The following is a 19028-nucleotide window of genomic DNA, read 5'->3' on the forward strand; positions in this document are numbered from 1 at the left end:
GCTTTGACAAAAACCACAACCACGATACGACGTAGCCCGGCTGAATTATAAGCATGGTTATGCTCACACTTTCCTGACATATTTACGGATATCCAAGCTTTACAGCTCTATAGCGAAGAATACTGCATGTTCGTGCAATTGAAAAATAGTGATAGTTACGAAAATTTTATGTCTAAGGCTCCAGACAAATGACCTTTTATCTATTTTGATCAATCTGTCAGTGATGTGTATCTCATGGACGCACAAGTTAATCTCACGAGAGTTAAAATCATGGATTAGCCTATATTATCAGTAACTAAAATCGCCTATATTATAAGTGAAGCATGTGAGAAAATGCAAACCGAATATACGAGAAAGTGTGAGTGACCTGCAAACGCCTGACCTTGTAGAATAACACTTGTGGTAAGATTTCATTGGTTCATTTGCTTTTCAAGTCATCACCAGCTGTATGCTGTTCTTGGGCTTTGCTTCCTGTTTGTATTACTTGCGTTATGTGGGAAAGCGATGTAAATTTGGATTTGTCTTGCTTATGTATAGCCACGATATTAACATAATTTTGCGGGGTTCATGGTTTTGTGTGTATAATTCGATGCTTACTTTTTCCTTTTTTCTGAGTAGTCAAAAATATGTATGGTGTTTACCAAATTTTTTCGGTGTATGTATTGTTCTGCAGACAAGGCACACTTGCAGGTATGTATCCTAGACATCTTACGGCCTTGTAAAGTACAGATTCTTCTTGTGGGTACGCTTCTCGTGCTTTACCTAATGATCGCTGAGGTCTACTCCTGTTTGTATTTAACTTTAAATATTAATTGTCTAAGCAGCATACCAAATAAACAGCTATTGGCGCGCTTTATAGCACTTCATGATGCTGATAGCTATTGTTTGCAAGAGGGAAAGGATACAGATTTATCATTTGTGTCTAATTATACTGTCATTGTCAACATTGCACCCTCATCATTGGGTACTACTTTACTGGTGAAACGAAGCCTCCACGCCCCTCATATATACCTATCCTCGTCAGGGCGAGCCACTCACTGTCTTATTGACGGTATATGTATTGTGGCAGTTTAAGAGCCCTCAGGTACAAATCAGCGTATGGGCCGCCAACGTTTTTGTCAGGAAGAAGTTGAAATGCTACCTATTACACGATATCCACTTTTGTTTCTTGAAGGCATTAATTGTCAAATGTTTCCTCAAGATACAAGCGGTGAATATCACCCATCTTCTGCTTTTTATCGTTTTATTACACATTTGTCCTTAAAAGACATTTGGCTTCATTTTCATAAGAATCATACCCTACTTTCAGATCAGCCCAAGTGGGTTCACGCTTGGACAGATGTTATCTCCCGGCAAGCCTCCTAAGCAGGGTATTTGATATACGCTTTCCGACAACTCTTCCCCGGTCAGAGTTACTGGAAATTAAACAGTCAATTGTTAACTACCTACCACATCCGGTGTTTATTTAATGCTAGTTGGACACGATGGCTACATGCTTGCACGATCTATTCTAATATTAACATGTGGTGCTGTCACTACATTAAATCTCAGATTCAAACTTTCTTTCAAGGCATGGGGAAATTACACCGTCAAAACTATCGCGAGATACAATAATTCTTATACAGTGTCATATGTGAACTGTAGAACCAACCAAGTAGTGTTTCTAACATGACTGCAATCATGTGCGTTTAACACCAATTGAAACAGGTGCAACATCCTCAATCTCTGAGCGTTCACATTGACGGCAAGACGGCAGACAGGTTTGTCTCTGAATCTTTGCCTATATATCATTATGTTAAACATCTCAATCACTACCAACATCAGTTTAACTTTCACCTTTTCATCCCGGCTGGACAACAGCTCACTATTAAATATGCGCTGTATGAACATTTTCGGGAATATTACACGGTATTGTACTCATTACCTGAAGGTAATACATTAGTATCTCCCCCTTTTCTTACCAAGATCCCACCGTGCTTATTCCAAAAAGATTGTACTTCTTTACTTGTGCCCATCACTCTCTCCGAAATACAGACAACCACCTCCCAAGTTAAACGATGTACATCTCTGGGCGAGGACGGTATCGGGTACTTCTTTTACTCAAGCTTTTTTTACACTAGTCGCCCAATACTCTGTGAATTATTTAATTTTCTGTTGTAAGGTGGACCGGTCTATCAATATGTGGGCGTCATCGTTTTAATACCCAAAGGTGGGAATCTGTCAAGCATGGCGGACTATTGCCCGATCATACTTCTGAACACTGACTACAAACTTTTACTAAGCTTCTGGCCACTCATATTAAGCAAGTTATCCCTCCGCACATCTGCCTCGCTAAAACGGCGTTCCACTCTTCTTACAACATCCACACCGCGCTTGCGACAATTCGCGACTTTCTTGCTTATGCCCGATTTCAATCTCTTCCCGTAGCAGTCTTTGCATGCGATTTCCGAAAAGCCTTTGACACACTTAACCACTCTTACTTGTTTGCAGTCTTACAAGAGTATCACTTGTCTCCTCAGATACCTACTGTTTTGCACTAGTTTTATCATGACGCTACTTTTCAATTATAAATTAATGGCAATAATCTCCCCATTTTGCTATTCATAAAGGTGTCCGACAAGGTTGCGCTCTCTTGGGAATATTATTTTACCTTGCGCTAGATCCTTTACTTCATAGTTTCCAGTACAGTCTGCATTGGCTTTTCACAGTTTCCATCAATTAACAGCCATTTCGTACAGGATGATTTAACGCTTCTCTGTGTCACCACTACTCATCTTGTTTCAGCATTACGAAAAGTCAAAAGCTTTTCCATAGCGAGTGGTTTGTAACTTAAGTACACAAAACAACTCCTTCAACGGTTCATAACTTATAGATCTTGCTTCCTAGGGACGTATTAGCCTCCCGGACTTGTACGACAGTCAGTAATTTTATGTGTATGATTTTTATAAGTCCCATCCCCCACTTCTTACGACCATATTTGGCAGTCAATTCTGCAGGTGTTGCGCATGAACTTATCAATGTGCCGCTTACGCACTTTAATCTAGTTCAACGCATTCAATATTTGAATATTTACATTAGTTTCAAACTCTGGTCTCTAACGCGTCTTTTTCCACTGCCCGACAAATATGTGCGTCAAATTGTTTCGTTATTGGGCTGGTTCATACGGACATGTGTTATGACTTCCGTCTGCACGTGGCGATTTAAATCTAATTAGTGTGCGTCAAAGATGGCGAGCTCTTTACACGATCACCGTCCTCCTCCATCTGGAATAGGTCTCCTCCCACACTACGCAGTGGTTCCAATGTTGGGTAGATCACGAACAATTCCACCCATGTTCGTTTTAATTCATCCTGGCCTGGTGAATGGTACCAAGCGAAAATCCCTCCACGTCTTGGAGTCCTAAATCTCTATACATAAAACTTTGTTACAATATGAATTGATGAATGTCACCCCTCTATGTCAAGTCACCACAATTGGCCTGCTATTTGGCGTACTATCCAAGCGCCATATCTTACATCCCCAATGAGAGAAGCTTGGTATCATTTTGTAAATAACTTAAGTGTCACAAAAGCCAGACTGTTATGTATTGGTAGGAGTTCGTCCGACATATGTGACTTTTGTCCGCAGGTGGGCACTTTAGAACACATATATGCACGGCTAAGCGCCCCGTGTGACAAACTCTGGGTGTTACTTTCTTGGGCTGATTTGTCGATGTTCAGGGAGATATTTCATCTTTGATTTCCTTTTATTTCCAGAGTTTCAGTGATTGCCGGCTACGAAACAGCGAGCAGTTACCTGGCTCATATGCTGTACTATTTTATTTATAGACAATTACCGACCCTTCTGTGACCGACATATTTGAACCGAGTTCGGAAAAGACAGTTCACTTTCTTAAACGAACAAAGATTGTTCGCTTGATTTCTAAAGGTGACTCTCGATATTTACTACTAAACTGTAATGTTGTTCGTATTGTATAGTCTCCTTGCTCATATATTGTAGGTGTTTATATTTGTCTTAAAATTTAAGTATATACATCTAAATATGTGTTTATTTGTTTCTCATACAACTATAGCACAGAATATTTTCAATATTGCATTAAATAAGCAAAACAGATTAAATAAATACAATCTCCCAATTCCTCTCCTCTTTGATTGGTATATGGTGAACCCAGGCTGTGTTCTTGGCGTTTGAATCTAACATTATTATGATCTTTTGTCCAGGGGTTTGTCTGCTTATTTGCTGTACTTTATTTAGAAATGGTTTAATTTCCTTACTATATTAAAAATAAGAATTTATTAGCCAGATTAAATCAATTCCTTGTGTAATTTCAACACATACAGTCCAATTATCACAATATTGTGAGATTTTTAATACTTCTAGATTTTTGTTCATGACCACAATCACTGCTAGGGAGGCCTCACCACCATAAATTATTCTCGCTGATGCTGGGAAAGCTACTAATCTGTTATTATACGTATATGGTTCTTGTAGAGTGATTAAATCGATATTTTTTGTTTCCACAAATTTTCTTGCTTCCATTGTCGCGAGTTTTGACCTGTGCGAGTTGTTTTGTGCAATTTTTAATGTTAGTAAGCTGTTAAGCATGTTTAGTGTATACAAAAGCGTCCATACCAGTTTTGCTGTAGTCGAACAGATTCTGCCGTGGGCGTTCACCATCTGTTTGTATACATTCTCTAATTCCCAGTGTATATCTCTTCTCTCATATACTTCATTTATTAGATCTACTAACTCCCATCCATTAGCGGGAAGATCATATGTTCTGTTCTATTCTATCGATTTCTTCCAGCGTAGGGTACGTTATCGTCCGTCTCTTGTCATGTAGATCTCTAATTACTTGTCGAAATGCCACACTAAGAATGTTCTTGTCCTCCAATTTGGCTAATCTATATTGATGGCTCATATTATCATATAATTGTCTTGGTTCCATCAAAATTGGTTTCGTATTTTCTGCTTCTTCCGGAGATTGAGTTGATGTAATTTTGTTATCTTGGATTGGTTCTTCTTTGATTGGAAATAGATATTTCTGCTCGCCATTTACAAAATTTATCTTACGTGTTGTTTTTTCTTCTGCTTCTGGATTTGGAGTAGTTCGTTTGTCTTTTGTCTTCCAATATATGTCAGGTGGTTTCTTAATAGTATTATTTTCTTTTTCTATTTCAGTTTGTATACATTTATCCTTTGTAGATGCCATAGCTCTTCTTTTTCTATCCAAAAATTCCTCCAAACGTTTTTTGTCCCTTTTGACTTTACTTGGTGATTTGTTTCTCTTTTTTTTGCATACTTCTTTGTGTCTTTTATCCATAATTTATTTTGCTGATTATTCTTTCACGCGCTACCCGATATGAAACACATTCTTCCGTATTTGGAAGTTGGCATATTTTGTGTCTCAGTTTACATGGAATGCATACCTTCTTGCCTTTATCTTCACAGTCTTCACTTTTGTGGCGAAGGGTTCCGTAATATCTGCATCGTACTTTGTTCTTGCTTTCGCAATATTTCGTGATGTGGCCAAATTCTTGGTACGTGTAACATTGTGCTACCACAATGAAACCTTTAACTTTATGTGAATCATAATCGATATACATGCAATCTTTATTCATCAACATTTTCCTTATGTTTGGTGTGACCTCTATAACCAGGTGGCATTTCTTTTGCCCTCTCTTACCAGCTCTAAATCTTGCCTTTATGTTCTGGGCTTCTGCTAATTCTTCCTCCTCAAAGTTCTGTTGGATGATAGCTTCTATGAGGTCGTTGTCTTTTATTTCAGCTGGTACACCATACACTATCATCAATGGGTTTCGTTCCCTACTTTCCTCAAACTTGAAATCTCTTTTTATTTGTTATTTATCCTTTATCCTGTTTATGTCTTCTTTTGTTGCGGTTTATAATACCACAATATCCTTTGTCGTACGCATACCAGTTATTTTTAACTTTTCCTTCCTTGGGTCTATTGTTTCTGTTAGTCTTTGAACAGTTTGCTTAACTACAACAGTCTCCTTCGTTGGGTCTAAATATTAGGGTAGGTTTGCTTTTAGCTGTTACTTCTAGGATTTTCTTTTCTTTCTTTGTAACTTTTTCCCTCTCACTACTTCCGACCACGTTTGTCCCTCATCTGTTTCCATCTTTTCCTGCTTTTCTTCAATCTTTTTTGTTAATGCCTGTATTTCGTGTATTACTGCGTCTGTGTCGGTTCCCTGTTTGTTTCTTAATTCTTCAATCTTGTCCCTGTAGATATTTTTCTGTTTCTCCCATGCTATCTCCTCTCTGCCAAAAGATTGTTGTGTCTGTATTAACTTCTCCTTTACTTGCTCGTATTTTTTCTCCAGATATTTGTAATCATCCTGCAGTTTGTGTACTTGTTTCGTTTTTTCTTGTAGTTGTTTCTTTAGCTCGTTTCTGCTTTCCGTTATTTCTTGGATTTCTGTTTCAAGCCGTTTATATTGTCTGTCTCTGTCGTTTTTAATTTCTGCCTACTCATCCTTTAGTTCTTCTATTTCTTTCTCTAGTTTTGTATTCTTTTGCCTTAGCTCTTCCATTTGCTTTTTGTCTTCCATACGATTGACAAAAGATTGAAATGGAATGCATAGGCTCAAGATCGGGTAGCCGGGACCGATGCCAAGCGGTTCCGGAGTACAAGAACGTAACTATTTAAACCAGCCAATCACCATCCGGTATCCAAGATTGACAGATCAGCACAAATCAATATTTGTACATTTGAGGTATTTGCTTATAGCGGGAATGTATGTAATAAAATAATTAAAATTAAAACATAAAAATAAAACAAAAAGCCTCAAAACAACAAAATATACACGGTACAATTGAGTCACTGCCATGTCCAACAAGCCACAAAACTTTTGAACCATTCTCCGGTTCAGTTCTCCGGAGAAAATTATAATTGGAATTCTTGGATAGTGGTTAACAGCAGGTGTGGAAGTGACTGACTTATCACGATTTACTATTATTTCACCGTCTTGCACTATGTGTCATAGTGCAAAGTGCAATTTAGAAAGGTGATCATAGGTACCTCCCTTTTCACGATGAGCAAATAAGTGCTGTAAAACAATAGACAAATTGCAAGATATATTTGCTAGCCTTTTTTGGAGCATGCTAACAGTCACGAGACGCCATCATGGATAGCAGGATACCGTGACAAAGTTGACCACTTGCAATAAACAAAATATAGTTTAAACTCTACCGTGGTCCGGACAATCCCAGGACATGAATTACATGGAAAAATTTTGACATAACTAAAATTTCACAAACAATCACTCATATCTGGAAACAAATAATAATTCAGGCTCTCTGTGATGTAGGGTTACAGGATAATATGCCATATAGGATTGAAGCTTTACTATTACAAATGGTTGCTCTGCCAAGTACTAACTTCAAGATCAGGAATGGTTCCTTTTCTTTACTAGAACGCAGCAATGGCAGCATTTCTGGGGTGTTTATTTCCTTATGCCAGGATAGTATAGTAGAAATTCACAAACTTTCTAATGTGGACCGAGAAAATACTTTTACAGACCGGCGGTTAAAATTTACAGTTTTAGAGGATCACTTACACTATCATTATTATTTTTAGCTCAATTACTTATATGGAAATCGTTGATCTGCTTCTTTTAAAAAGAACCAAAAATTTAATGATATGATTTGATTGAATTGTTTCTTCAAGTCAAACTGAATGTGCCGTGCTTTTCTACAAATGAATTTGCATTAAACATGGGATTTCAAGACAACACCGACAACATTTCGGAGGTGATTCCTGACACCAAGATAAGACGAAAAGTATAGTCAAACCTGGGTACACAAATGCTTCTTTGCGGAGTTACGGGCTGCCGAAAATATAAAAAATGAAGTTTAAAGGTCCATAGTTCCAATAGTATGGAACCTACCGTAATTGGGTCAAGACTTTATTTAGAAACTACGTAGTATGTGCCCTATCCAAATATCCATGTTCCAGAATCCTGCGGTACTTTCACAACAATTTTTATAGAGGTAGTTGGTTAGTACTTCACATTATATGCCCGTAGGCAAACTACCTCTACAAAACTTGTTGCGTGAGACCGCAGGATTCTGAAACATGGATTTTTGGATAGTTCACATATGAGTTCCTAAGTGAAGTCTTAATCTGATTACGGTTTGGAGTTATGGACCTTTAAAGTTAATTTTTCATGTTTTCGGCAGCCTTAACTCCAAAAGGAAGCATTTGTGCACCCAGGTTGGTCTATATTTTTCGTTCTTTTCTTGGTGTCAGGAATCACCTCCCAAACGTTGTCGGTGTTATTTTGTAACACCCTGTATATAAATTTAACATTCCTTAAAATAAATTTGATTATTAAATAAGAAAATATTAAATAATAAGTTATAGGCAGTAAATGTTCATTCGAGAAATAAAAGACATTTAAATAGATTTGAAGAAGAAATCAGAATCAAACCATTAAGTTTCCGGTTCTTTTAAAAGGAAACTGAAAAATAATTTCCAATATAAATAATTGGGATAATTAAACAAAAATGCTCAGATATTTATCACCAAGCAAGTGTAAATAAATAGCTATTGAATTTCCTAACACTTAACGTAGTCATTAATATGAAGGAAGACGTTAAAATAAAATATTAAAATCACAACTATATTTAACTATGTGCTTATTTGGTGGATAAATTGTTCAGAAAATTGCTATAAGCTAAATTCGATAAGGTCTTTTGTAGAAATCCATTTAATTCTTGTTTTTAGGCAGAAAAAAGTTAACAAAATATCTTAAGGTTAGATCAAGCTTGTATGTACATTAAAGCTTTTGCACAGAGAAGTAAACAGTATGTTAGCCAAGAGCAATAACCTTTCTCTCTCTCTCTCTCTTTCTTTCTCTTTTTTTGAATCAATACTATGTATCGTATCCTATAATGGAAAATATTACATCTAGACTGGCCCTTGGGTTATCTTGCTAATAGGTTGCCTATTATTCCGTTTTCAGAAGCTTCTGTGTGAGTTTGACAGCTTTTCAATGAGACAAAGTGAGCAACAAGTTCATTTTCCCTTAAACGGTAGTAGTGTATTTCACTCTCTGCATCTTCTTTTGCTTACATTATATATATATATATATATATATATATATATATATATATCGTTCATTGTTTAATCTACTTGCCTAGTAGCTTCTGTATTTCCTCTATTTAATAAGGTTTGCGTTTAGTAATTTTGCATTCCGTTCTCCACATACCAAGAAATAAATATATATTTAGCAATTAGTCTTTTTTAATAATATGCTTTATTGTGTAAGTAACTATAAAATTATCAATTAGTTTTTTATAACTTGTTTAGTTATAACTACAAAATTAACTATTAGGCTTTTTATAATGTATATTATTATAACTGTAAATTTGCAATTAGTCTTTCTTAAATAGTTTTATTTTTTTAAAAAAAATATTGCATTGAATTAAAGTAGTTTCCTATATACACAGTGGGGCAACTAGAAAAAAAAAAACTGATTTTTTCACTTCAAATTTAGTTTGGACACTGAAGTTTTTCCAATGGTGAATCTTGCTTGTAACCTTTAAATTTCCAGTTCGGCTGTCACCATTATGGCATGTGACGCAGGTAAGTTAGACTGGTGTTGTGACACCACATCACCGCCTCGAAAATAGAACAAAGAGTAAAAATCAAGTTCTGTGCGAGTTACGGAAAATTCCAACGAAAACATTTGAGGTGTTGAAAAAGATTTACGGGGCCAATTGCCTTTCTCGTTACAGTGCTTTTGAATGGCATAAAGGTGATTTAAGTGCTGGCAGGGAGTCTTGGAACATGACGAAGTCCAACCAGGTTTGTCAGAGCAACTGAAATGATTCCCAAAGTTCGGGAAGACCTCATGGAGACCTGTGTGACAAATAATTACAATGGATTTTAAAAAGCAGAAGTTGTTGCCAAGTTTCGTGTCCATTCCTTAATGGAGGAGCAGAAATTGGAATCGACGCAGTGATTTATCATGTTTCGGTACATAGAAGTGTTTCTGTGTTACTGCACCACGCATTCTTGCCAGACCTCTCTCCTTGTGATTTCTTTCTTCTTTCCGAGTTTAAAGCATCACTAAAGTCCAATATTAAAAAAGCGACGAGGATCTTGGACACAATTAGTCATTCCACTGCTAGATCATGCAAAGCTCTGTGTGGACAACGGAGGATCCTACTTTAACCTCCTGAAACTGATTCAGTTTGTTACTCGTTTATGTTTCATTCGTTTTCTAATACACACACTGTGTATATAATTTTCATTTGATATTTCCTTTCTAGGCAGTAAAAGAGCAAATAAATTTGTTTTAAACTCGTTTCTCTGCATATAATGTGTTCTTCTTGAACATAATTTTATACTAAATAATCTGTGATGTCACAGTATGCTGCTCTCATTGTCTGTAAACTATTTGAAAAGAATAAGAAGCAGACAGGAGATGTCAGGTTAATAAGAGACAGTAGTGACAGGCATACAAGAAAATCGATGAGGTAGTTACTGATTTTACAGGTATACTACTCGTTTATCTATAACTACGAGTACACTGTAAACACTTGCTTTATTTTGTTCCCCTATCTCGTCTCCTCCTCTCCATTACTCTACCGAATATCGTGAAAATACTAATACCGAGACTAAAATAAACAATAAACGATATTTCCATGGATATATATCCACGGAGTCTACGGAGTTGGACCAGGGAAACCTTTGGGAAAAGATGCCTTTGGTAGGATAAGTGAAGTACTAAAAATAATAAATTCGAATCTTAGTGAGTCATTCTTCAGTAAATTTATTTTGCTAGAACATTCTTGAATAAATTTATTTTGCATAGTATAAGATTCAGTACTATTCGTATGTTTCTGAAATATAACCAGTGCAGTTTCTTAAGCCAAAACATTAGTCATCTACTATTTCTTGCTTTAAATTGCTTGAGGTCTTCGAGAATTGACAGATTTCATCTCATTGTTTGTTAGGGTGGTAATCAACGGAAAGTTCCTTCTAGAAGCCCATTATAATCGTCAGTCTCGATATTCATGATTTGTCATAGTCACATTTCCGGAAGTGGTCGGGGATCAAAATGTCCGCTTGTCCTTGAAAAAGGTATTTATATAGTAGCTCATCTCATTTCTTCTAATTTGATTATGAATACTACAATTTTATGGTATTTACATGGTAGGAAGGAAAATGGTTGAATTGGAGTTTAGCACCCCTTTAAGCACTGAGGTTACATGAAGTGTGGACCTAGAGTTTAACATGTTATTCAGACCATCTAAGCTCTCTCCTGGGATCGAATTCGGGTCTCGCGCGTTCAAAACGCTTATGCTAACCATATAACAACGAGGGAGCTCCTAGTAGAAGAGGGAATACCGCAAAATGTTAAGATAAGGATGAATGACAAGATCAACATCATCACGAACATACTGGGTACTAATCACATTCTCTGAATGAAGACCAGAGACGAGTGGTATGTGTAGCTTATTGGGTGTCATGCCAAAATTCAGGTGTAGATCCCATGTGCTGAATGCAATCATATATTGAATTATTCTGTTCCCTTGCATGTCTACGGATATGCATAAAACCACTAGTCCGTCCGAAACAAACTATTTTTATCGTTGAATATCACTGTTTTCCATTCGTCTTGTTACTACGTCAGAATCAAAGACTCTCTTCAATGAGCAAGTTACAGACATAATGATGCGAGAGGAACTTGGGAAATGGAGGCTTGCTTTCAACAACCAACTATTTAGAGTTCAATTAAAAACTAATGCCATTCATTTCTGATTCATTATTTGCCGACGTAGGGTCAACTGAAAAGCCCAAAAGCCCTGTATAAATTATCACTTAGTACAGGCTTCGTAAATGAGCACTACTGTTGTGCACTGATTCTTCTTTTGGCTTCTCAGAAAGATTGACATCTAAGAAGGGAAGTTTTACATAGTTTCAAAGTAGTAATTTCTAGATAATAAATGCGATTTTTAAATAAAAAACTTCTTTACTAAGTTCTGCTACTGTAGAAGAGGAAACTTTCGCCTTTAAGTTCTGCTCCACTACAAGAGAGGAAGTTATCGCTTAAACAATCCTCTTAGAAACACATCTCATCTTAATAACAGGGCGCGACATCTTGCGCAATTTTAAGTAATGGATAAAGACAGCTAGAGTCCAAACAAGTTTATTTCAAGGTTTGTCTTTAGCGTAGGAGGAGGTGTATTCGCGCTGTCAGCTGCGGTGAGCAAACTGCCTTAAAACTTTAGCTCTAAGTTATGTGGAGCAGATGGAACTATAACATCATAACGACGTTCCATGTCACAGCTTCCAATCTTCCTGTTTGGAAACTATAAGTAAGAGGATATGCCACCTGTGAGAGTAGAGGGGAAAGACTTTGGTTTTGGAATGTTTCTTGGAAGAGTGGCTTTATATTAGACATAGAGACTGATCTAAGCAAAAGGGTGAAAGAAAAGATTATTTTTTCAGACAATTCGAAATCACGTGTACAAGTTATTATTTCATAGTTTGGTTCAAATAGGGCATTGTAGTGTAGTTTTCTGCATGTGTGAGTTCTGAAATGCTACGTACCTAACTTTCTGAGAAGAACTAACATTCTGATAGTACCATGTATTTATAAAAGAAATTTTTAAGAGACATAAAATAGTACACAATAGTATTTGGTTTCCGATAGAACTTTACAACCAAATTTCCAGCGTTTCAAATAAATATTGAAGCATTAACAGGTGAGATGTTACCAACTGTCTGAAATTTTAAGATGTCTAATATTTTCCTCTTTCCTTCTCTTATATATACTGAATGTAACATGAAAACACACAAATGTATATTTTAAATACAGTAAGTTTTGTGACGAGTTACCATTCATCATGTTACTACTATTATGAGTTACTTATAGAAAAAAAAGTCAAGAAAACGTGGCAGGAAGTGTGGGGAAGACATTTAATAGTAGTATGTAAGTTGTATCCGTAATGGATAAATACAGCTCATTATCCATTACATAGTCAACAACGTTCTGAATACATGGTATTCTTAACTAGAATCCTCAATCTGTCACCTAAGTTTCAGGTTTGCATGCACATTTCTTCAGCAACAAGGGTAAAACAAACCAACCACTCTACCGTTGGTTTAGTAACTTTGTGACTCATCCTAAATACGCTAAATATATGTGCTATGACGTCTCTTCGGACGAAGCACTCAAACGATTTGGTTCGAAAAGTTGACACACAGTACGAACTATAATGAAGCATTAAAAAGGATATAAATTCAGTCTTGCAAGCTTAGCGCAGATAGAGCGCACAGTAAATATGGCTACAGATGTATGGACTAGAATGTTGTCAGATTGGAACTGGATGATATTTGTGGTTCTTACAGACATTCATCAACTGTATTACTTGCAATAAAACCAGATTTGGTTAATGTAGGCTAAGTATAATATTTGGTAAATGGATGTAAGTGGTCAAAAGTACAAGAGATAACCTATTTCATCCTTGTCGTGAGGAATACTTTAATACTTTCCAACTCAGTTTTTTTTTTTAAATTTCTCATTATCTTCAACGTGGTCCAGACTTTGGACACAATAAACATCTTATGATTTCGTCCCACTAAGTGAATATCTGCTAATATACGAACTCCTCTGAATTACCCTAATAGATACACTACATATCATCTTGAGCCTCTAACAAGATAATCTTCTATCGTTCAACTAATTTACAATGATCTTCCAACATTTTCTACATGGTATGTGATGTGATAGCAACGTAAACACTACCCAATTACATAACTTATTTTTTAATATTAAACAATACTATTACCATCGTAGAAAAAGTAAAGTAATATTAGCATTATTATTTAATATATGAACGGCTCGAAGGAAGACAATGGTAACTGACATTTTCTAATTTTCGAGTAAACTATACTGTAAAACATAAAACAGCATTTAAACACTTAGTATAAATGCTGAGGGGGAAATACATAAATCCATCAAGTATGTGTTTATAAAGTGTGCTTCGCGTGTCCAAAAGCGTTCATTCTCCGAGAACAGTATCTAGGCATATTTAAAACACTTCTCGTTAGTCCAAAAAAAAGTGATGACATACATTTTGCACATTTTGTATATACATGTGGGACATACTTTGACAACATGCTATCTACAAGGGATGAATATGTGTTATCTGGAGGTGTTCAAAGAGTGTCGGTAACGTGTACAGTGTCCTACTGTGTCTAAAAGTAGTTTCTGCATTTTTTGCAGTGTAGAAAAGAAAGTTAAACATTCTCTTACAATGCAATACAACGACACAAACCAAACGTGCTTCCCTGCCATCAGCAGGTACATTTCTGAAATTAAACTACCTATGCATTGTTATGTGGTCCGATCCCAACCTGTTCCACTGAATAACTCATTTTCACCAGAAGTTGTGCTTACAACTGTCTTTCTCTGAACTGCTCACATATACTTACGTATATACAGTTGTGCAATATCTATGTGGAGTGAGTAAAAACTGAGAATCAGAATAAAATTTGCTCATGATCTCATGATATTATAATTTAATATTTCATGTCAAGACCGGAAATTACTTCTCAATAGCTACTGAAATATCTATCCATAACAAAAACTCCTTGAAGACTGCTAATAAAATGTTACATAGCCGAAACTGTAACACAAATATATAATCTTAGAATGTAAACTGCTTTGGTTAGTTGGAGTTTTATTAGTAATCTTGAATTTTCCTTGAAGAGTGTGTAACAGGGTCTCGCATGTCTAGCATATGAGTTTCCAATGGTATGCTATTTTCCTTTCAAGCAAAAGGAGTCATGGCATATTCGTATATAATTACATAAAATCAACTTTATGCTTATTAGTATCACTATTTTATCAAATATTTGGAGGATATACAGTGTATGTTACAGTATCGAGTATCACATGTAATGGCAATTCTCTGTATTGTGATTTCTAAGATTTATGTTGATAATGAAAGAACTGGTGACTTTAGTAATAATTAGATGGAGGTAATTGTACCTAGAATTGCGTTTTAGACTTTTGACACCATATTGCTATATACATATATGGTAAAACATTGTTTCTTCTTAGAATATTGTAGACAAATATTATGTAAATATATAGCAACGATTGCGCCATTAGACTATTAGTTCTGAAGATGTTCTTCTTCATTTTATGTATGTGCAGAATGATTTGAATGCAAGAAGGCAACTTGGAATGCTGTTGCATTATTAGTTTGTGATAAGTCTTCTAGAACCTCAACAGTAGCAGAATACAAGGTATTATCATCCTTAAGAGACGTCACCTCTCTCTCTCTCTCTCGCTTCAGAACTGAAAATTCATGAAAGAACAAAGGGCAATTGAAGACAAACTGAAAACCGTCTCTTTCGCAGAGAAATGTTCAAAGTCAGGACTTCGGTTTCTGGTGGTCGTCTCTTCAGTGCCATCTATCTCTATTTCTGTATCCTTTCGTGGCTGAGAATCTCATTCCGGCTTCTCCTAAATTAGCATGAGTAATTACCACTAGAGACGGATGACAGAAATCAGATGACAATAATACTAATACTTCACGTCTTATCTCCCTCCTTTCTCAACTTCAAGAAAACTCTGTTCCTTCTTCTTCTTCTTCTTCTTCTTCTTGCTCTTCTTGTCTCCGTCTATCCCTTTTTGGTGGTGCAAATGTGTCTTGACATTGCAACCCTTAATTACAATATCTCCTGAAGGTAAAATTGAAGGATTTAGGGATGAAGGAAAAAGAGGTCTTAGTCAAAAATTAATGTTGGGTGGTGTAGGAGATATTATTGAAATATGTAATAATTACCTTCGTTTGCAAAAGTTTGCTCCAAGATGACGACCGCATTGTTCCTACGCTGCTAAGAGATATTACGATTGATAGTATTGTTTTGCGACTGAAGTTTTGAACTTTAAGATGTATTTGTCAAGTCTTGAAGCTTCTCTGGTGAAAGAAGGAAGCAGAAGAAAAAACATACTAGTAAAGTCATTTAAGATATCTTAAATGATTTTTTTCCTTTCATGTACAAACAACAATTCGATTAAACTTATTTGAATTAATTTTCAAGTTACATGCCAATCTGGTCCAAAGTTCACAAAAGTTTTCCATGAGTTTTAAGAACATGAATAATATTAAGAACTTAATCAAAACGAAAATAATTGAACAGGAGGGCATACTCTGAGGTATCACATTGGTATTTACCTCCTTAAATTGTAGAAATGGTGAGGGAAACTTTAACAAGAACGATCGACTTCATTCGGATTTCTCTCTTTATTTTATGTACGTAGAACAATGTTTAACTATTAGACCAACCTCTGCACATGAATTAGAAAATTTGAGCTGCTAAAAGAGCTGCGGTATATCAGAAGACAATTTGTGAAAAATTCTTTTCTTTTCTTTTCTTTTTTTTTTTTAGGTTTAGATACATATCCAACGTATAATATAAAGAGTTGAGAAAAAGACTCATAAAATTCTTCGTGTGGAGTGTTGTACTGTATGGGGCGGAAGCGTGGACACTACGTAAAAGTGATGAAAAACGACTGGAAGCCTTCGAAATATGAGTATGGAGAAGAATGGAAATAATTAGTTGGGTCGAGCGGAAAACGAATGAGAGGGTGTTAGAAATGGTGGGGAAGAAAAGAACACTTTTAGATATTGTTAAGAAGATAAAGAGAAACTGGTTGGGACATTATCTAAGAAGAAATTGTATCATGAGGGACGTCCTACAGGGTATTGTGGCGGGAAAGGGAGGTAGGGGGCGAAGGAGACTACAAGTAATGAATGATATAAAAATGGAAAGATCATACGTGAAGACGAAGAGATTTGCAGAGGGCCGTGGAGTATGGAAGCTTCTCAGCTGCTGCAAGTGACCTGCCAGTAAGGGCAGAATACCTATGATGATGATGATTTTGGCCAATTTTCATTATCAGAAGTGATCAATTGTACATGTAACAACATAATGCCGTGCAGCATTATCGCATTTCCTATGTGACGGATAGGACAAACAAGTGTAACTGAATTTTCTTTACGTAAGCAACTAGATCTTTATTTGCGGGGCACCTTCAAGGATGGAGTGTACCGTAAGATACCAGCTACAAAAATGAGACTTTCGAGTAAAACTGAAATGACATGTGCAGCAGTTCCAGCGCTAATTTTCATTAACGTCACCCATACAGCAGTTTGTCTTACTAAAAAGTCTCTGGAGACTGATAGTTACAAGTCTGAACAATCTTTTCCAGTTATAAAACGTAAACGTAATAATAATAATAATAATAATAATAATAATAATAATAATAATAATAATAATAATAATAATAATAATAATATAAACTTTGCAAGATAGAGTCGAGAGAGACGTCATACAAAAATAGATATAGTTAAAAATGAAAAAGCACAACATAAACATCAAATATAATGTATTTCAAGAAGAAAGTGCAAAATAAATCGATTTAAAGTATCATAATTAAAGATACAGATATAATTAATCGAGGAGTTAAAAATGATTCTATGTTTGAGAATTCGGTTGTAGAATGAATCATTTCGTTTGAGTGGTCATGGAGAATACAGATACAGGGCACAAATAAACTTATTAATAACCCTGAATTAAAAGTGATCTTTCAAATTTATAAATATCATAAGTAACATTAGGAGTTTTGTTTCAGTCTTTCTCAGGATATATATAAGGGGGAATATTTTGGGAAATGGTAGTATGGGTGATTCTAACCAAAAAAGTTCATATGAACGTAGGTCCTAATCTCAACGGTTTGAGAGCTACAGGTTGTGAACCATTTTCGACTTTATGCTCACCCTGTATTTACTCTGCAGAGGTGGGACATAGCGAATTTAAAAGGCGATGGAATGGCTTTTCGAACGGTGTACAACACGTAGAAGTGGTATCTTTGGAAGGGAAGCTATTGAGGGATCTTTCGGAAAGTTAAGGTTATTTAAAAAAAATGGATGGCAACACTGATTTCCACTGATGGCAATATCCCTCAATAACTTCTCTTCCAAAGACACCACAAAGACACCCATATTGCATACCGTTGGAAAGGCCATATCATCATTTTTCAAATACAATATGTCTTATCTCTGTAGAATAACTGCAGGGTGAGCAATACGCGATATAAAGTAAAAATTAGTTCACAACCTACATCTCTCAAACCATTGAGATTAAGACCCATGTTCATGTTTTTTTTTGCTTAGAATCACCCATACTACTATTTCCCAAAATATTGACACTTCCTTCTGGGATACCCTATATCTATCTATCTATCTATCTATCTATCTATTGGGGTCCCGGGTTCGATTCCAGCCCCCGCCAAGTGGACTTTGTGGTGAACAAACACCGTGTGCGTGGGTTTTCTCGGGGTTCTCCCGTTTCCTCCCACCTTCTTCATTCCACCATTTCATTCATCCCTCATCATCACCGTCTCCTTTAGCCTAACCATTTCATTTTCATTTTCATATTATATATATATATATATATATATATATATATATATATATATATATATATATATATTATTAGTACTATTTATTAAATTATACTAATAATTAACTAATTGACGTTCAAGAAAGTTCGATCTCTGTGAAAGAAGGCTATACACATGCAAAGATATTGAACTTAAGAACCTTTTAAATCTTTTTACTTTATTTATAGTGCCCATGAATCTAAAGACAGAAATAAAAATGATTGATGATACTGACATTAATGGTGAAAGGATAATATATTACACCCATGGTCTAAGTGGGTATAGAATTCGAGACAGAAGTTCTTACCACACCAAGTCGACAGCATTGAGTAGATATATACGCATCTCATCATTGCATTTATGTAAACTTTAGCCTCCCGTTATTTATTTATTTATTTATTTATTTAATGTTTTTTCAATAGTTCCAAAAATAATCCTATTACGGCGTTTATGAAGGAATTGAATTACTAATCTTTTATTTGGTGAAACAGGCTTTTCAGATTTACATTAATTGAAATTAACCATGTG

The 19028-nt window shown here is 35.7% G+C and overlaps 1 protein-coding gene across 4 annotated transcripts in view; it reads right to left on the reverse strand.

Moving 5' to 3' along the window:
• Positions 1–19028, reverse strand: part of LOC145694654 (tachykinin-like peptides receptor 99D) — a 1420129-nt gene that overhangs the window by 38252 nt on the left and 1362849 nt on the right. The gene's annotated exons all lie outside the window — the stretch shown is intronic.

This window comes from Thermobia domestica, chromosome 1 (genome assembly GCF_964235325.1).
Source record: "Thermobia domestica chromosome 1, izTheDome1.hap1.1, whole genome shotgun sequence".
Lineage (NCBI taxonomy): Eukaryota > Metazoa > Arthropoda > Insecta > Zygentoma > Lepismatidae > Thermobia > Thermobia domestica.